The sequence below is a fragment of the Falco punctatus genome (assembly GCF_963210335.1).
Source record: "Falco punctatus genome assembly, chromosome: Z".
Taxonomy (NCBI): Eukaryota; Metazoa; Chordata; class Aves; order Falconiformes; family Falconidae; genus Falco; species Falco punctatus.
In genome coordinates, this window is record NC_137586.1 from 80,418,684 (window position 1) to 80,444,813 (window position 26,130).

Genomic DNA, 26,130 nt, shown 5'->3' on the forward strand with positions numbered 1-26,130 from the left:
TCTGAACAGAAAACATTTTTGCTATACAGCTGGAAAAGGTTGCGGGGCGGACGGGTCGGGGAGGGAAGACACCATTTTTCAAAACGTCATTTTTCCTTCAGAATGTCATGTTTTTGGATAGCCGCACCAGAGCCAGTGAAGGCACAGTGATCTGTAAGGTCATTTAAAAGCAGAGGATTCGGCAGCACACCCTATAAAGGCTGGTTTTACACAGTGAATGAATGACCTGCTGCTGGGGTTCAATTTCATGGAGTGTCAAACCTCTGGTATAAAGGTGCTTTTCCATCACTTCAGATTCAAAAGAATCTTAATATGAAAGAAGAGAATGAGAGGACTGCCAGGTTGTGTGGCAGCTGTGCAAGTGAGGGAAATACTTTTGCTGGCAATAGCATTTTCTTGTTAAAAAAAAACCAACAACACAACACAACAAAACAAAACAAAAAAATAAGGGGGGGGGGGGGGGGAAGAAAGAAAATAAAAAAAAAGAAAGAACACAAGAAGAAAAGGCACCGCAAAGAGGATCTATTCTGTGTATTCTTTAATGCGGATGGATTTCCTTTCTGTAAGCTCATGGAGATGCCTGTGGATCACAGGGACATGTTGGGGGAGAGAGGAGCCCTGGTGACATTTTTCAGGTGCAGAGAGAGTGAACTAGAACTGCTGCAAAGCTGTCTGGGCTAAGCACAATCTCAGATGTGAAACAAGAAGGGTCTAGTACAAATGGATCTTGGAATGCTTTCTGTTGTTCTCTCCATGTTTTGGCTGGCTTAAATGGTTTATAAGATTGTTCTCGTTTTGTTTTGCCTAAAGATCCGTTCGAGCAGAGCAGGGATGCTCAGAGAGCGCAAGAAGGGAAGAATTAAAATGCTACAACTAACAACAAAATTAAAAGGCTAATTTCAAGGAGTGCACTTGAGAGTTATACAGCTGACAGACATGCACGGAGTTAAGACCTAACTTACTTCTGTTTCATTTTCTGGGTGTTTTTCATGGAGTTTGATCCAATTACCAGAGTATGTACATGGATCTTAAGACTACAGAGCTATATTCCTGCTGTGCCACTGTTTCATTGTCTGACTAGAGAGCAGTCTAATCAACTTCTTCTGTCTAGGTTGCCTGCTTGGGAAAAAGGATGATGTAATTATTTCACTGAGACTTAAATTCTAGAAGATGGTCTGATATGCTCTGATTTAACACTGTATATTAGTTTAGAGAATATTATTAGCTTCTTCCTATTCTGCAGGATAAACACAAGTCCCAGTCTTCCCTGAATAATTCTTAGTCATTCTCCTTTTGTTGCCCAAAACTAATACATGAATAAAAAATCCCCAATTCACAAAAGAATATTGTGCGTCACATCCTTACACAGAATTGGCTACAGATGTTTGCATAGGTGTGATAAATCTAATTTGTTCTGATGCTATTTTACTAGATTTCTTCTTTTTTTTCTTTTCTTGAAAGGCACACATGTTTTCCTTAAGACGTGCGTATCTTAGCTGCTGTTGCCTCTCATTTGATTGTACATGGTATGAATGCTCTCAGCACCTGAGGCTGAAGCCACAAGACATTTTTTCCCGTTTCAGGGAAGCCTGCTCTCCCTGATCCCCGCACCAGCAGGACTATATTTGGAAGTTTCACCTTCTACATGGAAGGGGCTTCAAATCAGGAAACACTCTGGCAAATAAGCCTTTGTATCAGTTCTCCTGACAGAGCCAATGTAAGAGCCTGACTGTAGTATTGGAGTAACGTGCGGGGGGTGGGGGTGGGGTGGGGGGGGTGGGGTGTCAAAAAAACACACTATACCTAACCGTAAAAAAGAGAGATTCCTGAGTATGTAAACAACAGTACAGGAGAAAATAGCCTTCATCAAACAGAAATATCAGAGCATACAGTAATAAGACAATGTTGGGTAAAAAGACCAGTTTGAAAAATTTTGAAAAGGTGACCATTAACATTCTGAGAATAGTGAGTTTTGCTGTATTTCTCCTCTGGCAAACTTGCCTGTCACATTGGTGCTGCCAATTAGGTTGTCCGATCTCTGACAGACAACGAAGTTGTAGCCAGAGCAACCAGTAATAGCCAAGATTTTGAAAAAATTCTGTCTGTTTCTCCTTTTTCATAACAGGATAGGACTTGAATTGTGGTGGGTCAGATTGCAGGATGGAAGAGGGTTAATGCATAATGTCAGGGATAAGTTTATTACCAGCATGGAAGTAATGGTGAATATATTTGACCTGGAGCGGGGCAATGTTAATGTTCTGTAGGAACTAAACCCCAAACAGATCGTATAGTGCTGTCCTCAATGGAAACCTATTGCTGAAAGATATCCAAAGGGTCCATGTGTTTTTACACATTGGAAACACTTGTAAAGTTTGCCATGCCAAGTATAATTGAACCAAACCCAACAGAAATTGTAACAGCAAAACCAGCAGCAGGAGAGGTAATTTGTAATTTCTTTAAAACATTTGTAATTTATAATTTATTAAACAACCTCTAAATATATACTACCAAGATATTCCGTTTCTGCTTCATGTGCTGGGGTTTCTGCAGCCCCTTGTTTGTTGCCATCATCCTACATTCTGGGCAAGAAGAGCCTCAATGCACTTACCATGAAGCATGAGCAGACAATCCCAACATAAGGACCCGGTCATAAACATGAATTCCATAACACTCATAGGTCTGCAAATTGCTTCCATGACTATTGATTTTATTCCCATCATTTCCAGCTCCCCTATTGCCCAGCTGCAGGCAGAACAAGGGAGCTATTGAACCTCCCTTCAAAAGTGCATCTTCAGTGACAGCTTTTTCCAGAAAGAAGGAAACCATGATGCCTGAGGGTTGTCTGTGCGTGCTGAGAAGTGCTGCCGACCTGGCACCGCTTTTCTTTGCACTGTGCACTCCAGACAGCTGCACATGAGGTCTGCTCAGGTCTGCTCGGGCTTCAAATAAGCCAAGAGCTGGGCGACCACCACCACATGGTGCTTACAGGCAGCAAAGCTTAGGCTGTGTCTAAGCAAGCCTTCCTAGCTCAGGGCCATATCAGCACGTTTGTACCTCTCTTTACAACTCAGTGCATGATCTAGCAAGATTATAGCATGTAACTCCAGTACAAGCAGATATCGTTCATCACATGGGCTTATGCAAACAGTCGCTACGGCCTCACATCTTTTTTTTTATGAACCATGTTAGTATTTTCATGGAGTTTATAAAAAATCTTTTTTTTCAGATCCAATCTGTGTATTTATTTTTGCATTTAATTTTAGTCTGCCAGTATTCTCTTTCAAAGGGCTAAGGAGCTGAATCACTATTTTCTTGAGAGATCCTTGCACAAAATAAAGTAAAATAGCTTTCCAGTTTTGATACTTTTTTTTTTTCTGAAAGTGATAACAAGTATAATTATCCAAGATGCCCCTTACATTTACCTGATTGGCATCAACATCTTCAAAGGATATTCACAAAGGATAACTTTAGCCTGGAGGAGGCCTGTTTCTCACCAGGCAGTGAAGAGAGAGAATGTCTCCTCCAGGGGTGATTGTGTTGGGTGCTCATTGTCACAGAAAAGAACATTGACCATAGAGGGAAACCTAGACAGTCTGAGCTGAAATCAGCTTTTGTGCATATATTGAGGTGGCATCAAGCTTAAAGGCAGTTTAGGGCCAGCAAACAAGGGACCAGTAGATACGATCAGCCTGAAGGGGAGTTACAACCATGTGAAGAACACACTTAAGGTGTGGAGCTGGTATAGCCAGATCCATCCCTCCTACTTCTGCAGTGCACTGCGAATGAGATGCAGTAAACATATCTGTAGGAGAGTAGCCACATCTGAAATATGGCATGCTTACACGATTCAAACAGAGCAACAGTTAGGTGGTTGCTCAGCTCCCATAAACCAGGGAAATGCTGAGGTTGCTCTGCTCTGGAGGCCAGGCTCACCCCCTGGGCTGTAACCAGATTTGTGAAGGGAGTGAAGAACTTCCCATATTTCCGCTTGATGTTTTGTAGCTGGCTCAGGCACACCTAGGGATCTGACCTCTCTGTTTACCAAGATTTCTTTCTACTGAGGCAGCATTTCTGTCTCTCACTTAAAAACAAAAAAAAACAAAAACAACAAAAAAAAATTTAAAAAAAATGTTTTGGGATTAGGTGAATCTCACTCACTTTGATGACCATGATAACTCTTCTCCATTCAGAAGAAATGTAAGAGGCAATTAAAAGCCCTTCAGAAACAAGACAGGTGAAACAGTAAAAGCCATTGCAGCATGCAATCTGTGATGACCTGCACTAGACTTACACACCCGCAACTAGATGTGTATGTATATTTGTGTATTAACCTGTGAGTATTGCTATATACAGAGTTCACATGGTATTATGCAGAAAAAAATTAAAGCTAAATATCCATTTTCATGGCTGTTCAACTGGGTCTGAAAGGTGAAGTTTATCAATTCAGTTTAAAATATATTTCAGGAACTACTATTTTTTATGCACTGATGAATATCAAATCCTTTTCTTTAAATATAGACCTAACTTCCATCTCTAGGATATAGCTTGATTGGAAAATTATTTTAAATAGATTGCACCAATCCATTCCAGAAACATTATGCTCATATGAATGGAAAATTGTAAGCATGGTAAGACACAAAACAGACAAAACAGTAAGGCTGTTTGCTGTATATAAACTATATAAAACAAACTCTTGGATTTGACATTTTAAGATTATTCTTTTCCCACCTTCTTGCCACAACTTCTGTTTTGTCCAAGCCTGTCCCATACTTTGTCCTGCTTCAGGAGATGTTCCTGGAACTGCATTTTTTCACACTCACTCCTCTATATGGTTACAGCAACCAATTCCCATGTTTTTTCAATCCTGCCAACTTTCATTTGCACATGTCTGAACTGGCCAGCCTAGTTCCCCACTTGCACACAGGTGTATGGAAACACCAGCACTGCTTTCCAGTCTCGTGTTGTACGTATTGAACCATGTTATACGTTCATGAACCATGAACGGTACATCTCCCACCGTTAAACCACAGCAGCAGTGTCTGCGTCCCGCTTAAACCACGACAATCTGTCTTGTCGTCCCTGTGAGACTCTGCAAACCCAGCCATTTCACCTCTAGCCGGCAGCAAAGGGGGGTTAAACGGAGTGAGGCCGGAATGGGGGAGTACATGCGTTTATGTTGACCCTGGAGTACTTAAAAAAATTAATAAATAAATAGAAAACACAACTTAATTCAATCATGAGTTAGGAATGGTGTAAGTTACACGTCGTGTATCTGTCGGTCAGGAAACAGGTGTATGTGGGTGTAAGTGCCAGAGCTGTTCGACTTGCAGCAACTTGGCATTTAGTGGGAGTGCAATATGAGTGTAACATAGGCTCCCAGATATGGAAGGAAGGACAGGGGGATGCAGCGAAGCACTCAGATAATGGAAGGGTTAAGCAAGTTTGCAGCATCCCCTGAAAGCCAAATTTCTCCAGGATACATACCTATTTCCCTGGTTTCCTTTTCTTTCTATGTCCACAGGGTCAGATCCTTCTCTGATTTTGAGGGCGCTGCGTGAGGCCCCAGCTGTTACGCTTAGCTTTTCCCCCGCTGAACTGAGAGATCGAACATCCACAAGATATTTCGCGAGCAGACGCGAGTTTGCTCTTCCTGTGCTCTGAGCCAGCCAGACGCAAACTGGCCTGGGACCAGGACCCATGTAGCTGCAGTTAGCAGGCACGCAGCCCAAGCTAATAAGCCTTGCTGAGACGGCAGGACGTGTTTGCTCAGGCTCAGCGCTGCGCTACTGCAGCTACACAGCGTCCACAGAGCACCGGGTGCAGGCAGCGCCTGCCCGGAATGCCCGAACAGCAGGGGGGATGAAGGATCCTCTGCTGCTCAGGACCAGGATCGGCACCACCTGCACCAGCGACAAGCCCCATCCTTTGCTTCCGTGTATGCACCTGCAAGCACGTAATCAGTGCTTTAAGATAATTTTTAAATTGTGTCAATAATCGGTGATGTCACTGTGGGAAAAAGATTAATTGTCTGAAAGGTGTAGAACTCACCAGAATAAATTGGCTCCTTCATCTAAAATTCCAGTGGGTCCCTGACACATTGCTTTTGAAGACAAACATCTTTGCAAAGATTTTTTGTTTTTTATTTTTAATGTAGCCAAAAGAGTGCAGAGAGCTAGGTCCAGGTTTCAGGAACCCCTCACAGCAGGAGGCCAGGGAAAAAAAAATATCTAGAAGTGCTCCATACCCGTTTCATGTACATGGGGTACTTTTGTGCTTCCTGAATCTTCTCAACAGCCTTTTGAATGTTCTATGCACTCTGGCATAAATAATCACCTGTAATCAGTGATGCTGTGGGTGTAGGAAGAGCAGAAAAAAAAAAAATCCACCTGAAAATCCCCATACTGCCTCTGAGAAGGAGGAGGGAAATTGAGGGAGATCTCCAAAGGTTTGAAAATGCATGTAATAAGCACTTACATTTTTCAGTAGATTTGCCCGTCACTAGTCAAAGGTCTTATTCATGTATCACGTGTATTTTCCCTGAGTAAAATTGTCTTTTCTTCTGGAAGATGCATCTCGTTTTAAATTGCTGCCAACTCTAATCAAAACCACCTACGCAACAATGCCAAGCTTTTTTATTTTCCACCTCAGCCTTAGTTTTTCTTTTAGGATTGCTGAAAATTGCGCACAAGCATTTCAATGGATAGGGATAAAAGAATTTAAACTCACAAGGCCCGTATCTCGTGCACTTGTCTTTCTGTGCTCCAGCAGCATTTCTGATAGAGACCTGAGCATTTATCCAATGGCTAAGGTGTTCTCCTGCTGTCACGCAGGCATTTCACAGCTACATAAGAAACCCTCTTTCCACTGCTAGTCTCACCTTGGGTTTAATCAGTTTTTCTGCATGGAGGAATGTGATCAGCAGCAAATTATTTCTGAAATTCCCACAAGAAGCTTTCAGGATCAAGGTAAAGTATATCACACCGATGTCGTGCACCGTGTAATGAAGCTCTTCAAGTATTTTAGAGAGGAACAGGTGGGATAAAACTTTAGAGGAGGTTGGTTGTCATGTCTGGTCTAAGTGGTGGGACAGGGTACACATCTGGCTCTCCGGCTGTAATGTGCAGCAGGGAATACTGCTACTGGTAAGGGGTGACTTCCAGTACAGGGTGTCCACCCAGTTCATATAAGGCACCAATTTTGCACACCACCTGAGCATTCAGAACTCTTTGCTTGTGCTCTTCCTTTGGGATCTTTTCCTGCAGTCTCCATGTGCCCGAGGTCCCACCACTCTCAACCCCTCCTCCAGGCTAATGGTTGAAGATATTTTTTGAAGACTTACATCTTCTTTACCCTTTTCAAATCAAACTCAAAGTGGCATTTTCTGTCCTATACTGAACAGACTTGGGTTCTTCATGTAATTTTCAGCAGGAGGAAATGGGAGCATTCACATCCAGCCTGTGTGTGCCTCAGCAGTCACCCAGCACGGGCTTGAGATGAGTGAAATTCGGCAGGGGCTGAGGATTTCCAAGGCTGCAGTCACACCTGATGGCTGAAGTTTCCTGTTGGATTTGGCCATGGAGGATTACTTCACAGAAACAACTGTCTCTGAAAACCCGTGACCAACTTTGTTGTGACCGATGCTAAGGATAGTCCCATTTACTACAGTGTAAGTAGACCTGCACAACACATCATATAGCAAAACTGACTAATGATCTCCTGGTTTGAAAACGACGAATCTCACTTTTATTCTCATATACGTTGGTTTTACATCAGTGTAACGCCATTGACAAGGGGAGTTGCTCCTGATTTACACCAAAAAGACAGAGCATCAGGGCTCCCTTATGGCAGCTGTTTTGAAAAAGCTCCAGAATAAGTTATCTAAACTAATTTCCTCTCCACCAGTTTCTTTCTTCTAGCTTAAAAAGAATGACTGCAGAAACTGTATTTTTTGTTGGATTGTTCTTTCCGTGATGTCTGCAATTAAGAACCATCTCACTAAGCAAACTGTAATTCTGCAAATTGTAGTAAGCACTGGTAATTGATATGCCTTGGTAAAGCTTGCTAGTTTTAAGATGGCCTGTAAGGATGTTAAACAGTGAATTTATGACTTTAAACCGTGTTGCTTCAGGTCTGAGAGGACTTAAAGTATGGAACACGGCTGTTTCTTGTAGCGTAGAGAATGGGCACCAGTAATTAAATTATTTATGGGGGTGTAGGAGTATGTGTGCCCACTCGACCCCTGTAGAAATCTGCCACATCCATAACATGCTCTTGCAGGGGCTCTGTGTTCGGCTGTCTCTTCCCGAAGCTTACTGGGAAGCAAAGGAGCTGGAAGTAGCGCCATTATTTGTAGGGAAAAGCTGAGTTAGGCCATTTGTAGATTTTTTTGACATTTATTACTCATACTTCTCCTTTTTTGAACTTAAGGCCAATAAAGCTGCACTCTTAGGAAAGTACATTAATTTTATGGAGAGAAGTTGGGAAATACGCTTCCCAGCAACATTATTTAAACACTCTAAAACATTTCCAAAATCTCTGGGAAGTACATCCTTCAATGCGAGGTATACGAACTGGGTCACCTAACCACTGTGCATCACATATGAGTTCACTGGGGATCCTTCAACCGAGCATCAAACTATTGCCAATTTTCTCATGGCAATAGTCTCTGTCCATGCTGATACAGACCAGAACAGTTATGATGTTGCTGCACATCCCTTCAGCGAGCAGACTTCTGTACAGTTATGTTTGTGTAGCACGTAAACCTGGCATCCTAAGTGATTCTTCCATTAAAACATCTGTGGAGCCATGCATGGAGGCCAGTGAGTCAGAGTGAGGAAGTGCCAGCGGTCAAGTTATTGCATGACCCTCAACCCATTCCCAGGTTGAATGAACACAACCACTTCATATGCATGCACTTAACAATGCTGGGTTTTTTTCACTCCTACATTTTATTTTTTTTTAAGCAATACTGCATGGCATAACAATGGCCACAACTAAAAAAGATGGCTATAGCAAGTCACTTCTGGGTGTCCACGGCCCTTAACCTTAGGTTAACTCACCCTTTTGCAGCCAGCTAAAGAGTCTTGGTTAGGTTCATTAGAGCAGCCCTAGAAGAGACAGGCCATTAAGTCTGTGATTTCTGAATAAATTTCTAAATAAATACTTTCCCGCAATGAATATTCATTGAATAGGCAGAAAAAAGGGGAAGTGTTTTAATCTTTCTTGAGTAATGAAATCAGAATATCATTCGCGATGAGGAAATGACTATCTAAAACTGACTGTGCTGTCTGGGACCCTGCTCGGTGATGACAGATGTTTTAAGGAGCCTTAAGAACATCCCAGCACAATGCAGGGGAAAACAGAAGTCTTGGATCTCTTGACTCCACCTCTGCTCTGATTTCTGCTTTGGTATTTCAGTGTAATTACTTGTTCTGTGACAGGGAATAAACACAGGGCATTTCTTCCATTTTACGATTTGCTTTACTGGAGCAATCGTGGAGTCATATTCCTTCTGTCGTGATTGTTGGCTTTTTTTTTTTTTTTTTAATTTTATTTTATTTTGGTGCAAGAATATTTGAGGACTTCTGGGGTGTTATTGAGGCTTCTCTTCCAATCTTAGCTTAACTCCTGCTTCTTCCGTCATAGTTATTTGGAAAATACACCTCCTTAGTGCGGTACAGGTTCAGGAGGCTTTTTTAACAGAGCCTCCTGAGAGTATGCACTCAGTTAGTGAAGCTCCCATAGTTACGAGAGCTACAGTGCTTGAAAGGTCTTCATGTCTTTGACAGTTGTGTAAGAAAAGACTCGGTACATTTTGCTTTGACAAAACCAAAACTTCTTCTGCTGGACTTTTGTCCAGTGTGAGCTTTTTGCTTAAATGTGATTGAATCTGAGCTTCTGCGTGGTACCTGACAAAATACTACAGCAGTGAGCAGTTTAATGCTATTGCCCATATATATGCAGAATATGTAAAGTAGAAGATATAATGAATGTCAGGGAAAAAAAGGAGCAAATTTAGAAGAGCATTGTGAAGCATTGTTTCTAACACACTCTGCAATGTGTCGCTATAAAAAGTTTTCATCCTGCTCATCATTTTAAATATACTTGAGTTACACTTGAAATGAAGATATAATGTCAAAGGTATGAAGGATTTAGGAGGGAATGCACCGCTCCAATATATATTTGTAATTCCCATATTTATTTTACTTATTGATTAGAAATGCTTATTGAGTTGTGCAAGTTCCAAGAGTGCTTCATTACACAACAAGTGCTGGCTAGAAAATGTCAGTACTGATCTGCCTCGAATCTTTTCATGTCATTCTAATCCTCCTCCAAATGCTTTCATAAGCTTCATCTCGCTCTGTGTTATTTAACTTAAGATCTTTTTTTATAAAGCAGTTTATCATGCTCAGCGATTGTTTGAGTGAGGGATCTTGGCCAGGATAAAGCATAGCATAAATTCTGCAAGCACCTGAAATGCTGTACTTGCACGCTATTAGTAAAATGTTCGATGCAGTCATGCCATTACTCTGCTTGCCAAACGGATTTATCAGGAACTGAGGGGAGACCCTGACTTCTGAGCCCTGAAGAAGGCAAAATTACATCTGCCCTCCAGTAGCACCAGGCATCGTTTTGGAGGGAAGAACACTAAAGCGAATGAGTTTTCTCAACACCAGGTGGGAGATTCCTCCCTTAGGAAGCTCTCCTTTGGCAGCCATTCAAAGAGCAAGGTTGACTGGCATGGCTTCCCCTTCAAAAATTACAGTAGTTCTGGCCATGTAACACCTTGCTATTTTTGTTTGCTCTATTCTCACAGCATTGGAGCCATTTTTGTTGATGCTGTGAATGTCACAATGCTTTTTGAGTAGATCAGAATGGGGGGCTGTGTCTCATTTAGAATGAAAATGTACAGAGAATAGGTTTTAAAGTTTAAGTCAAGATTTGGCTGTTGGTTTTTTTGCTTGTTTGTTGGGGGCTTTTTTTCCCCTTTGTCAGAGCATTAAATAGGCAATATCAGGTTAAAACATAGTAAGGAATCAGTAACTGCTCGGTTGATTGCGTTTTGTGACCAGTACCACATGCAGGAAAAAATTCCATAAGAAATGAACAAAATTTGGAATTTTGTTGATAGATCTTATAGCTATGTGAAAGGGGAAAAAAAAATAATCTGAATACCTACGACCTTCACCATGGAGGAGGTGAATCTCTAGGCTTACCTGAAGAAAAGAGCACAACTGGCAATGCCTGTGTCCAGGTATACAGAAATAGTCTGGTACAACAACTGTGTGAGGTTGTGGGCAGTCACCCTGAGCCTAGCCTTTTGTCTGTCGCTGGATGCATACAGGTATCCAAAAAGGAACCCCTGCATTTCAGGGGGATGGGAGCAGAACCATCACGCCATTCTTATCCTTAAATCATACATTCTTTTTTGATCTTGGGAAGTTATCATGCAGTCTCCATTTACAAAGCAGGATTAACAGTTAGTCTGATAAAACATTTTATTAGAAAATGCTGGTTCATCAAACCCATGCTACATGATTAAAAATACTGCAACAAACTTTGCCTTAACCCCCGTATCATTTTCATGCTTATACGCTTGGAAAATTACTCCATCATTGGCTTTACAGGTCCTCACTCCTGAGATGTGTTTGGTGGATTTTTCCTAAATCAAGAATTCAGTGCTGTCAGAAGATCCCACAGACAATCCAAAAAGCATTTGATCATCCGATTGTCACTGGCCCTCTTGGTCAAACAGGCTGGTAGCCCCAGATCCTGTGAGGTGAGTACCCACTTTTAGCACTAGTGAAAAAGATAAGAATATTGGGTTTTACTGAGCAGCTGCAGGATCTGGGGAGCTATTTTATTTCAGTTACTTTGTTTTGTTACTCGAATTAATAAAAATGGTTTTAGTGTGATTTGGACCAAATGATATTTCAAAAAGAAACAGCTTTTCTTGCAAATTGGAAACACAGATTTCTAGGCAGGTTTGCCTAACACCAGGTGGTCTCTACATACTACTGTGACAGTAACATGTTCAAGTTGCCCCAAGTTCACACTGCCTCAGTATTTGTAGTATTCCCAAGAAGAATATTAAAGAAATATTTGCATTTATTAGAATGTGTGAAGGCAGAAGTAATATTGTTTAATTACCCAGAGCAACTGATAAGTTTAGTAGGACAATTGCATCACGGCTTTCTCAAATTGTTAATATTCTCCACAGAAATACATGGCTGCTCATCCAAAACCTAAGATTTAAATTTTTTTTCAGTAGAACACATCATTGTCATGTTATACTTTATAATGCTTTATGCTGCGGTTGTGCAGTGTATGCTGACAGATATCCACGTTAACAAGTCTAACTAGACTGTAAGTATGCAGATAAAGGCAACTTGGGATTGTTTGTCATGATGAAATGATTCAGATTGTTTAGACGGATGAACGAAACTGTCTTGGCAAGGGGCATGCTTGCTTCTACTTACTTGAATAAACTTCTGTATGCTATCTACAATGTTTGATTACAGTCTGACTGTGATTAAATTTGTCACACAAAATATTTGATCCACGGTTTATTGCACACTTGAGATGATGTAGTCAATGACAGACTGCAATGATGGGGGCCTGGTTCTTCATTATGAAGGCTCTGTGCGTGAAAGGGCACGCATCTGAGCATGGCGAGCAAAGCATTGAAATGCCTAAGTCTAGCTTTGCTCAAGGTAGGCTCTCACTGGCAACTAAAGAGTGAGCCACAAAGAAAACTAAATCACTTAAACTGCTCAGGTGCCTCCAAATCTAGGCAGCATTGGAACAGTCTTTTTTTACTGAATCCAGCCTATAAGCCCTCTGTGTAGACTGCCATATATAAAACAAGGAGAATATCATTCCTCTACGTCACTGACCCATGAAAACGAATGCCTTAAACGGTGAGAAATTACAGCTCCTGTGGTAAAGTATGTGTAGGCTTGAGGATCCCAATATTCAGTCATCACTGAATAGGTGATCCTACCTCAGGTAGCTAGGCTGTTGGTGGTGTTTCTCCAGCAACCGCACTGCAAATGGGGAAAAATGACCCACTGCCTAACTGTTTAGTTAACGTCAGCTAGTTTATGTTATACTGTTTCAAATTTAGAACAGAACTCTGCATACATTTACCCATTATTAACCCTCCTAATGTGGGTGGCTCCAATGAGCTAAGCATACAAGAGCTTGCACTGTCCACCCATAGAGAGTTCACAGATGTCTTACCTGTAAATAAATAAATAAATAAACAGCACCAGTCTCACATTTCAATAGATTCAATATGTTTATTCTTATTATACAAGTCTGAGCCTTGGGAATATAATTTTGGGGTTCCTATCTCTTCACGTGTTGTGCCTCAAGTCTCAGCATTTTAACAAAAGCTGTCATTGTTGAATTTTGCATTTATCACAAAAAATAAGGGTGATGAGAAAATAGCGGTAAGAAGTTCAACAACCCCATAAAAAACCTCATAAGAAGATGATCTGCAGAAGTAACATCTCCTAAACACAGTTTCTGAGACTCATCCTTGATCTCCCCAATGAAGCAAAGGAGCAAGGTTTTACCTTACGTTCAACAAGGTAAAGATCCAAGAAAGATTCCTCTGACCCTCTCTTCACCTCCTTGCTTCAGGGCCTCACTTTCCTGAGAGAATAACGTCAAGCTGAAATGCAACACTCAGGTAGTTTATTTGTTTGCTTGTCTGTTTCTGTGGAGCACGACAAACACTAAGCAGGGCATGCCTTATAAACACTGAAAAACCAGCACCTAAACAGGTGCATTTGTAAAAAAAAGACTGATGGCAGAACTGAAAAGCTACCAGCAAAATTTCCTCAGAGGAGCACAGAGAGGCACCTTCCTTAGCTGTATATCTACTAGACGAGTGGAGATTTTGGCTGTCCTTCTCAAAAGACCTCCCTTTTCAACCCTCCACCAACTCCACCCAGCGGTAGTGCTCTCGGTGAGGAAAATCGAGTGACCGTTGTCTGTTTGATGGGACCAGAGAGAGAGAGCAGTCCATGGAGCAGCCTCAGTGATGGATTCCATCTCTCCGTTGGTCCAAGAGAGCTCAAGTGTCCTGACTTTCAAGGCACATTGCCAGCTGAAACCTTCCTATGAAAAGAGAGTAAATATGACAGGTTAAGCTCTTATTCCGGGAGGAGCTGGCAGTGTCTCACATAATAAAGGTTGCCTAATACTTTCCATTATAAATTGTCTAACACTTTCCAATATAAGCACCTATTCCAAGAACCTTTCAATTTAATGCTTGGCCCATAATTATACAACTGTTGATTATATTCACATACACGTTTTCTTTTCTCTCCTACCCTCTTTAGATGGCAAAATGTCATTGATTTTGATGGGTCAAAGATCCTGTTGTTCTATTTTGTAGTTAGAGTTATTAATAATTTTGAGCATTTTAAGGACTTTTTTGCTGAAGGTGGTACATCTCAAGAATTGGAAGCAGGCAGAGGTGGTACCTCTTGAAAGGTCCACCAGCCACTTTTATCACAAAAGTCACAAAGGTAACTAAGCCAGTCAGGCTGTGATCTGTGAGCATGACCTTCATGGTACAAGCTGCATATTAATTAAAACCACAACCTGTGGACACTTACACTGCATGAAAACCAGACAATCTCTTGTCTGGAAAAGAAACCAAGTGGCACAGCTGTATTCTTTGTTTTCCTTTGTTTTCAGTATGTATACTATTTTTCTGCTTGTTTGTATTTCCACTCTGTATAGGCAGATCCCACTCTTCTATCCACCACACCGGACTGAAAGATCTTCAACTCATGAGAAATGGACCCATGTACCGCAAGGTTTGGGCTCCAGAAACAAGTGCTACTGGAAAATCTTTCCATTGTTTAGAAAGGAGGGCTACAGCAAGATGGTGTGAATAAATGTTCAAAGCCACTTCATCTTCATTTCCAGAGTCTGTGCTCTTTCTTTCACTGGAGGAACTCCCACCAACCCCAGAAAGAAACAGCTGCGCATTCTGCAAGGTATAGTCCGTGTGCCCCTAGGTCTTACAAGAAATGACAGTGTCCCTCTTTCACAATTCTTCTGCTAGCATTAGTCCAATACTTCCCATGATCAGAGGAGGCAGTCACAGCAGCCCATTAGTGGCCTCCTGACATGCATGAACGTTCATAAGAGAATACTTTCATTCATGGTTCATTTTAGGGCGAAAGTTGAGCCATAGTTACTTCTATTTCTATAGCTTTATGAAATAATGCAAAACTTTTCCAAAAAAAATCATTCATTGAGTAATTTATTTTTTTTAATTAATGCCTGAGCTATCATATTTATAGCATTCCATAAATAAAAAGGCCATGAAATAAAAATAAACACAACACTTGAAAGTAAATCAGGCCAGTGGTTTGGTGGCAACTTTAGAAGTGGGTAGTGGGCATATTGTATGCATTGATGTTTATTTATGTTTGACACCCTCAGCCCGGAGACAGGCTATAAAATGTATCATTTTTTCAGAGGTCGGTTTCATCAAATATTCAGACATGAGGTTTACTGAGGTAACTGTCCCAAAGTCAGTCATGGGAAACATTGGGATTAGAATCTACATAATTTTAAACGTTTCCGTTAGGAATTCATTCCAACATTCAGAAATGCCATAAAGTGGACATTGGTGATTGCCATGAAAAATAAAAGATTTTCGCATGTACAATCACACAAACACATTTAGGTTTTGTACTGGGTAGTTGCAGCCAAATAGAAAACTCATGTTTGCATCCCACACTTTCTTCTGATTATCTGTGACCTCTGACTAAGGCAGAGGCAGAACAGACTCTTTTCTTTTTTTTCTGCAGGTTACTTTTGCCTTGCTCAAGGGTTAGATATTTTTTTTAATTTCCTACTATTTTGAGATTATTTTCTGTATTTGTCAGCTAGCTCTTAAAAGTGCAAAATTTCACCCAAGGTATTTCACAAAAATGTTCCACAAAAAGAAAAGACATTTAGTTCCTCTTGCTCCTGTACTCCACAGCAACATGTCCAGATTCATAAAAATCTGAATTAACCAAACTCGCTAAAGGCTGACCTGCTTAGGGGAGAGATGTATCAGTGCAAACTATGCTAGAGAAAATTGCATGTGGGTTAAAATAAAACTCTCATAAAAAGCACTGAGTTTAACACACCCAGATTACTGCCGACTGCAGGCCACATAGTTTTCCCAAGAACCGAGTTCAGAGAAGGGTTTGGGTCCACAGGAGATAAGGGGCTAGGGCACTGTTGAAGAAGACCTGGTCTTTGCAGCATTAATGGAAAACAGAACAAAATGAGGTCATCTCATATCTCCATTGGAGAAAGGATTGTAAATTAATACAGCTGAAAGACGGGTGAGCTGTGCCTCTTTTTCTAAAGAAAACGTTGCAGGCAATACCAGGGGGCCAGGGCAGCACTTTCTGCAATTGCCTTCCCCAGGACTTTGCAGGGTGGTGGTTCAAACCCTAATTATTTGCTGCGAGAGATGGGCAGCCTGGATGCTTTCAGGACACACTTCCCCAGCAGAGATGCTCATGTCTCTGCCTCCTCAAAAGGCCTCTTTTGCACACAGACAGGGCCATCTTTGATCTCAGCTGGGGGTCCACTGTTAACTGCTGCTGGGAAGCGGTTTCAAATCAGCAGGTCAACCAGATCTTTTGAAGATAGAGCCATTTATTCAGCAGCTAGAACAGCAACCACAGGCAGCCAGAGAAGCATAAATTTTATGTCTGGCGTTGGCCATTAAAACAGGGCTTTACTGTTTGTGGTCTCAAGCTGACTCAGTAGCACCATTGGAGTGGTGCGGTGATAAATGTGTATTCATCAGCGTTGTATAATTTGGTTATTGAAGGACACGTTCTGCCTGGCTGTTCGGGGGCAGGCGTGTGACTGCAGGTCCATCCTGGCGCCATTGTGTCACTCGGCACAAGAGGGGTGGGAAGGCACAGGGGCCATGGTGACAGCTGTGATGGATCTGCCTGAGCTGGAGGAACTGGTATTTCCACCACTGTTTATGGTTCTTACAATCAGCTCCGGGGTTAACGTGCGCTTGCCTCTGCTGCCAAAATTGAGGAAAGAAGGTAAATGTATCCATACCCTGGACTGAAACTCTACTAATTAAGCTACCAATGCTTCAGTGAAGGCTTTCAATAGCACTGAATACTCTTATAATGTAGGTGATGGCATATCTGTGCCAGAAACAGGGTCAGATGCTCGCTTGATCTGTTTCCAAATTAAGTTGGATACAGCTGCATCATGAGCATTTATCCCCTACTGCCCAGAATCAGGATATAACCATGATTTATAGAAAGAAGTGGCATTTTAAATAGTTACTGTGAAACTTGTTTTGATTTTTGGCATAAATGGCTTAAATGTATAGCTCTTGAAGGCAGTCTTAACATATTTGTAAAGTTCTAAGATGAGGTGGCTTCTAAGTGTGCACTATTTAGTAACAAAACAAGGCAGCTAGACTTCTGGGATTTTTTTTTTCTTCTTGTTTATTTTTTTTTCCATGAGTACAAGCCAGATGTGAGAGCCTGAGGAAGGCTGTGCTATCTTTTCAACCCTTGCCACAGGCCAAAGCCATTCAGTCTTTAAGCAGATTACATCCTGTGGAAAGATACTTTTGCATGCTCGACTTAGTGCTAATCCACAAGAAGATTATAAAAACTGGTAAATGAGCAGTGAAAAAAAAAAAAAAAAAAGAAACACCTTACCATTAGGATTGTATGTTTTTACTACAATCAGGAAAGTAAAGCAGAGCTAGGAGGAAATTAGGATTCTCTGCAGGTACTGTTAGTTTTGGAAGGTAGCAAACGCATGGCCGTGTTATTAGAGACTATATTTTTGCACTCCTCAAATCCTTTAACAAAATTATATTTGGCAAATGGAAGCGCAGTGTCCCCTAAACACACAAATACCCTTTCAGTGGTGTTTCTGAGGTGATGTCTCAGAGTGCTTTCTTGCTGTCTGGTGGTCCTGTTCCACCAGCGGGGTTTGTGGAAGTTCAATAGAAAGCACATTCTCATGGTCTGTAACATGCATGTAAGAAAACCTGCTGTTGTTGTGGTAAACGCAATGTCCACAGATTTATTAGGAATGCTCTCATTCCTGGAAGTGCCAGCTATTCCTGTAACTCACCGCCGCCAAGGTTTTTAACCATATTCTCCTTTCATGCATGCATTACCGAACGGAAAGCCGTGTCTGCACTCTGGCCGCTGGGATCACTTCTTCGTTTGTTATTGGATCATATCATTTTACAGTTTGTCTTGTGTAAAGGGCAATGCAGAAAGCTGCTGAGAATTTAGCTTCCCACGCCTGTTGTTAATGGCTAAGCTTTGTAACTGTAAAGGGCTTGCTTTAAAGTTTGCATTGAAGTCATATTTTAATACTTAATAAAATCTACAATAAATCATTGAAGCAAGGAGGAAACGGGGGGAAATGATGACAAGGAAAGGAAATTTTCTTTTCTCCATCTCCCTGTGGACAACTGGTATTTTTAGAAAGGGCAAGAGCAGAAGCGGGTACAGCATGCACCCGTTGCTGGAGCATGGTGCTCCAGCCCAGTCCCATATACTCACGTTCTTCATGGAGGTGCTGTGCGCCAGCTGTGCAGACAGAGGAATAAGTCAAATGTTCTGTTTGTCACATATTAAATCTGCATTTGACACCCTAAGCTGACTACCCTATACAACAGTCATCCAAAAACTGCTTCTGTCTGACTTGAGAAAACTTTGAGAATTAGTTTCTTTATCCAGTATCATCACAATTAGCGTGAAACCGTATCACAACACACAATTACTGCATGGGATGTTAGAGTTTTATAGCAGTACATCTCAAATTCCCTTCTTTTTCCTTCCTTATTTATGTTTTCTCTTCCAGCATTTTGTTTAGTGAAGAGTGAAACTTTCAAACCACCAAGGGGAAAACACAGTGTGTTCATGCCTCCAGATTTAAGAACTGATCTAAGGTTAGAAGTGTGAAACCAGTGATGTCAACAGCAAAATACTCCAAGTGCCACTTTCTTTTCTCGGTTGTGCGTTTTTGCCTAAAATCAATGGTACGATTACTGATTTCAAGATACCACCAAGCTTTTTCTTACGAAGGTATCTGGTATATTGAGATGTTGTTTATCTGCTGTTGCATGTTGACATTTCCTAGATTCTAGAGAAACAGTATCAGGAGTGAAATAAATTTGTCCAGGACAATACTTTGATGTGCTTTTCATTTATCTGGTTGACAAAAAGTGTTTACTGAAAAAAGTCCCTTTACATTCATGAAAATCTTCATGTGTTTTATACTGCTGCTGTACTCATACTTTCCACGTTTTTTCATGTGCACTTTGTTCTGGTTTGTGTTAGGATATCATAAATAGTCCAGCTTCAGAGCTGTTATTTAACCACTGTTACTAATGCAAGAAATATTACCCCGTTCATAAATCATATTTCACATTGAGACAAATTAATTTCTTTCTCCTGAATCTGTAAAGAATTTTGAAAGTTTAACATCTACTCCTTAAAATGCTCTCTTGTAAATCTGTCTTTTCAATAAGACATGGAGATGAGAGGATGCTTAGAAAAGTAGCAATCCTGTGATTTTTACCTCTTTTCCTTGATCTAAGCTTTATTTGTAAAGAACAGCCAAAAAATGGAAATATTTGACGTAACTGTTACTCACATTTCTCACAAATCTTCAGGGATGCATTTCATGTTCAAATTTCATGACCAAGATCTTCTAATGCACAAGAAACCCACTGCACGTTAACATACCACATATTTAGGAAGCTGAGTATTCACTGCCAGATCTTCAACCACAGACATAGATCTTTTCACACAGAATACCGCTAAGACTGTAAAAAACTGTAATCTCCTGTCCCAAGCATGTAGGGATGAGAAAATCTGGCCATTCAAGTTTGCAGATTTATGACAAATATTTTTTTATTCAAAAGCCTAATTAGTCATTATCAATAGTTATTAATATTATTTGTATTAAATCATCACAGGGAAGGTCACATAAAAAATTAATCCCATTCTTTAGGACTCATACAATATGAAATTAATCTTGTCTGTATTAACACTGAAAAAACAAAAAACATGCAAAGGGTAGGGAAGGAATGAGGTGGATACCAAATTGCCCAGGCAGCTCAGTAGATTGTTAAAGAGGCTGGGAACAGAATTCAGGTCTACAGGTTTCCAGTGTAATTGCTTTTTCCTAGGATCAGGCTGGCCTCAACATTCCCTTCAAGTTAACTGGAGATCTTCTAAATTGAGTATCTTGAAATACTTGTGGTCCCTGTGGGAGAGAGGAATGTTGGCCACTACACGGAAGGCCGAGATTGCTGCCCCAAACACATCAGAATTAAAAATGCTAGTTAAATCATTAAGTCCCCCTACAACAAATATACTGAGAGGGTTCAGAAAATTCAGAGAATTTGTTTAAAAGGCATGAATTTCACAAAGAGTGCATTCAGACAGAAAAGCAGGCTTAAGCCTTAGAGTCTTATGGGTCTTCCTCAGCTTCTAAGTGCTTTGGACCTTTCCGTTTGAAACCTGTCATATACATGTAATACTACATCTTCAGGAAAACTGTTTGGACTTTTTTGTTCAAGTGTATTTTTATTTTCATTATAAAAGCAATTCTTTAGTTATAGCTCAGCCATGAAATTTTCTCAAGGCTATAGCCTGGCAAATAAAACCTTAGTTTGGGAGCCACAATGAAAAATAAAATTTAAAAAAAACTTCAGTGTTTTCCAGTGAACTGAGTAACAATTAAATACCAATGAAAATACTACAAAAGGGCAATACATGTTTAGCTGTGTATATTTATAATCAGTCTAGACATGTATAACCTCTTGAATTTACCCGCGCCGCATAGTTCGGAGTTTTGCAGGCACTCTCAGCTCAGCTATCAATGTCAAAAGAAAACAGACAAACTTGCTGAAGAGTTACTCTGATATTTTTCATAAGATGCGGCTCAGTCTGAGCCTGAAAGTTTACATGCTTGAATGCAAAGCAAGCAGATGTCAATAGTTCCTATTTTGTTTTCAGACAGGCTATCATGAAGTTTTATAGTAAAACAAGCACTTAATGCTAGTGGGCAAGAAAATTTTCTACAAAACACCCTAAACAGTGCTTAAAATATTAGAAATATAATTTAAACAAAGTCAGGAAAGCTGTTAGGTTGTTGTGTAGTTTCCTGCTTTGTTGGTGACCGACATATATCAGTTTAAGATCTCAGTGTGATACCTGCACGTCTGCATTTCAGCGCTCCCACTCACCCCCCTGCAGAAACAGCGTCTAATTTGCCATAGGGCAATCACAGCGTACACACGTTCCCCCGGGTCTCCTGGCACTCACAGGGAGTCTTTGGTCCTTCCCCAAACACCCAAAAACCGTGTTGGCAAGTGAACACACCCAGACCCTTGCATCTAGCGGCGTTCCCACCCGTATGTGAATAGCCGGCTCATCCTCAGCTGCACCCAGCAGGAATCTGTCACCCGCAGCCGAAGCAGCACAGGTATTCGGGTCCCTGTGTGAAATACCCATTCCCAGGCTTTCTGCAGAGTTCGGTGGCACAGCAAGCCCAGTTCTCTCCGCCATCAGCAAACAGGCCATTGCCCACCCAGTGCTGCCGGCAGATCAAAAACACCGTCACAATCAGATGGCTGGCCTCTATATTCTGCAGAGGGGAAAAAAGCACTTCGGTTCAACACTTTCAACTGATTTTTAAGTGTCTGTAGAAGAATCCTTTACTCGGAGTGAAAGATTAGTAAATTTAACTTCACTACACCAAAAAATTAGTAAAAATTAGGCATCAGTAATCCTCCTCTCTGGCTCCTCAGTCAGTACGTCAGACAGATAGAAGAGACTGAAAAGTGTGAGGGGAGATGCCTGAGTGTAGCCAAGAGTGGGAGGACAGAGGGGTGTCCTCAAAGTAGCTCCATCCTGGGACTTAGCCTTTATCAGGCCTACCAAGTTAGATGTTGCCTCTGCTACAGTCCAGAAACTTTTCCTAAAGGGTTATAATGCTGCTTTTTCTTTTAAAAACAAAAAAACAAAAACAAAAACAAAAACAAAAAAAACCAACAACAACAACAACAACAAAAAAAAAGAACAACCAACAAACTAAACAAGCAAAAGCCACAACAGAAGAGTGGTTCACTGATTGCTTGAGAAGTACAAATGGAAGAGGAGATGGTAGCCGCTCCTTTACACCATAGCTCAGTGATTAGAGCTCTTGCTCAACATACGGGAGACCCAGATTCAATTAATTTCTTGGCCTCCAATGTTTCCAACCCGTATCTCTCATGAGGGTAACTGAACTGTCAAATTACAGGCTATTTGCAGTAGGAGGGAACAATGTACTTATCAGGCTGCACTGGAGCTGTTCCACTGGCCATTGAACGGTGATTCAGCCAGGGAGAAACAAGAAAAAGGGTCAGGATCATCCAGCACAGCGGCTGGGGTTTCTGTCCCAGAGCACAGGCCAGTCTTGCCCTGTTCTGGGATTATTTACATGACTTTTCCAACGGGTGTTTGGTTTCCTGCCCGATGAGCAGTGATGATGTGGCTTTCAGCTCATGCAGTTTCTGTGGGTTAATAATCATCACGCAATTCATCCAAGACTTGTTTTCTTGTGCCTACAGTACCTGAGGTTTCAGGGAGGTCTTGATCTGGCCCCATCTGTCTCAGTTTCATGTGCATGCAGGCAGCTACAGCAAGGCTCTCCCCGCAAAAGCTGCTCCTTACCTAGCTGTAAGAAACGCAAGCAAATGTAGCAGCACTGGAAAAGGTGTAGTACTTGTGATAAATTATTTAGGTCCTATATTTAGTCTATTGCTTTCATTAATTTCAGTTCAAGGACTTTAGTGCATATGCAGTGACATGCAAAGGATTAACACACATTTGTAGGTATTGTATGTATGTTGCTAAACTACATACAAGAATATGGAGTGAGTATGAGATTAGACCATATGAAATTATATCGCAATTTTAATACTGGGTTCCTAAGACTGTTTCTACAGTGCATTTCATTTTGGGAAAGTTTATTCACACTTGTAGAAATTAATGTAGAAATTATTCTGTAGCTTTTTTGTTGTCATTGTTGTTCACTTTACCATCACTTTTTCCATCTGTAAAGCACATCCTAATAATTTTCCTTCTTTTTTATTTTTTGCATAATTCACTGAGTTTTGTCTCCCAATGCAGGGTTGTTCAAATTGTAGGAGGAACAATCTGTGGGGCATTGTGAGCTGCTCTAGAAAGCCATTGAGAAAAAAAGAAAAAGAAAAAATAACTTTAAAAAGTTTTTCATACATCACTTAACAGTTAAAAAGAAGGAAAATTATAAATATTAAGTGACATTCCAAGTGTAATCTAACTTTAATTCTTAAATGAGCGACACGATACAGAAAGATCTATGGATTTTTTTAAAAGAGTAGTCATTAAATTAGAACTTTAAAAGATAAATAATATTTTAGTAATATTTAAAAGACTAAGTGTGATATATTTAAATGTCCTAAGTTTTTCAGCCTGTCACCAACTCATTTCTAAAGTGAGTCAGGTAACAACTGTACTGGGTAGAAAGTAAATGCGTGGAAAAATGGCACAGGCTGTAAACTCAATATGGAGAGTGGGAGGGGAAAAAAATTAATTTTCCCAGTTACTGTTTCATTAATCATAATATTATTGTTGGCTAATTCTGCCTCCCCTTCCCTCTTATATCTAAAGATCTTCCACTGCTGTATGATGGCTATACTATATATATTTTTATAGTCTCAAAAAATTACTTCCTTTTCTTTTTAAAATCATGAATTATGGAAGCGTTGCACTTAATTCCCCTATTTTTAAAGGTCATTTACTTATTAGGATTCTATTAAAAACAGTAGGAGACAAACACGGTAACTACGCTTAATTCTCTTGGTTTGTTTTCTTCAGCAAATAATATTTTTAATTATTAAAGTAATCTAGTGCTTTTTGTTTTGAGGGAAGGCCTGGATACACAGCATTGCTTGAATTCCTTTGTGCAGCACCAAAAGCAACAGATAAACCTCCTGTTCTGCTATGGCAATTGTACGCATGGTCCTGAGGAGCTATCTCCCGAACACTGCCATTGTGCAGCAGCAAAGGAACACGGTGCCGATTAATCTGCTCTGAACCCCTTTCTTTACATTAAATGCCACATAATGCATTTAGACTGAGTCCTTGATGCAAAGCATGAACTGTGAACTCATTTTAAGCAACACGGTCGTCTCAGTGACGTTTGGCTCATTACTGTTTATTTGACCTGCCTTTTCCCTGGTTGCACATTTCCTCTTTAAAATTCTGGCTCCAAGATCTTCCAGTTACTTGGCCCCTAAATGGTAAGCAAGGAGACCACTCGCACTGAAATCAGGTAATACTTCTTTGCCAGCCTGTCTGATAATAAGTACCTGTGATTTTTGGTATGCTTCTTAAGGAAGGAATGACTGTGTGGGAGGATTTGCTTATTAATTTGTTCCTAAAGTTAGTGCAGAACAAACAGCAAGTCAAAGACCCACAAGTCAACCGGGTCATCCTGTAGTTAGTCTAGTAAACTATTTATAAGTGATACTCTCAGATTTGCCACTGCAGTAGAAGGAAGAGCAACACTCCACCATGAAAACAGAATCCATCAAAAAACCTTTTGGAAAGGTGGAGGGGGAATTTTTAGCAGCACTGGCTTTGAAAACACTTTCAAAGGACTTTTAAAATCTTTCTCTGAAAGCTGTATATTGACACCTCTGTTGTGCAAAACACTGTGAAATACTTGTTTTAGTTCCTTGTGAAGTGTTTGGGAGTATGGACTGCTACCTTGCTGCTTTTACTTCGAGAACTTCTGTTTCTTAGCTTGGTTCTTTATCACAAATGTGGCCTGTTTCTAAAGTCATCTAGATTTTATACGGTTCTGATTTATTTTGCTTTTATGGAGTCACTTCAGATTTTCCCTGTGTAAAGGGAAGCAAAACTCAACTGAGAGCAAGAAAAGGTTATTAAAGCTGAAACAACAACAACGGGTCTGACTCCTCCTTTTTCCTGTATATTCCAGAAGAGTGACTAAAACAAGACTCTATCTGCTGAAGAACTCTTGCCCCACCACTCTTACACTGCACCCATCTGAACATATTCTCAGAAAGTCTCTTATGCAAACTAAACCATGTCCCTGGCCATGACTGAAATCGCTTCAGTACAGCCCTCATTCCTATTGCTGTTAGCAGTGACCCAAACCTCTCATCTATCCTCAACCAGAAACCAGTTAGCTCCAACTGTCTTGAAAAATTAATCTCTGCAGATGTCTCCAGTGGGCATTCCCAATAAAGTGAAGTTAGTCTTGGCTACTGGAACAGTGTTGTGGGATTGGAAAATGCTTAGTGGAATTAACCATAAATTAACATTGTGCATCTTGAGGTTTGGGTTCAAGTACAATTAGTTTGAGGGTCTTGGCTTACTCCTTGCTAAAAATTTTGTCTGCTGCAATGAGCAGAAGCACAGAGTTCCATCGGAGTTTGTGGTTTCAGTGGAGGTGCAGATATAGCGTGGCTGGGTACTGCGAGAAGGGTGGAAGAGGAGGGGGCAGATAGTCACTTTCCCCACTGTCCTTGTGGCAAATCACAAGTGGAGCTGAGTAAATAACTTGCATGGTATACTTCCAACATTTAGTATGTCCATAGGAATTCACACATTTTCTCCAACGTATTTATTGTTTGATACTGTTTTCCCACAAGCACATATTTTACTTTATAGAGCTGGCATTAATAAGATGTGTGTCACGAAGTGAAGAAGATCCGTTTCTATCTAAACTGTACATGGCTTTGACCTCTTCTTGAGTTTTCTTTTCCGTAGTTGAAGATTCTTACATTCCGTACATCACTGGCCACAAAATGCCATTTGGAAATCTCAGAAAAAAAATCACGTCCTGATCTGCACGTGACTTGATGGTTGGTACACCTACAGCTATGGTTAGAGAAAGAGTCCCAGGCTCCCCAGTGTAGAATCCAGGAAATTGAGTCACAACAGTGTCACCAACCACCTCTGGCAGAACACGAGGTTAACCCTGCTGCACATCTTGTGAAGGAGTTGGGTCACGTCGCGCTATCTCAAG

The 26,130-nt window shown here is 40.8% G+C and overlaps 1 long non-coding RNA gene across 1 annotated transcript in view; it reads right to left on the reverse strand.

Annotated features, from left to right (window-relative positions):
- Window positions 1-26,130, reverse strand: part of LOC308056326 — a 102,891-nt gene that overhangs the window by 44,944 nt on the left and 31,817 nt on the right. Inside the window, exon 2 of the long non-coding RNA XR_013924784.1 lies at window positions 1-22,764. This exon is cut by the window's left edge and continues 44,944 nt beyond it. This is a non-coding gene — a long non-coding RNA (uncharacterized lncRNA). The remainder of the gene's footprint in view (window positions 22,765-26,130) is intronic.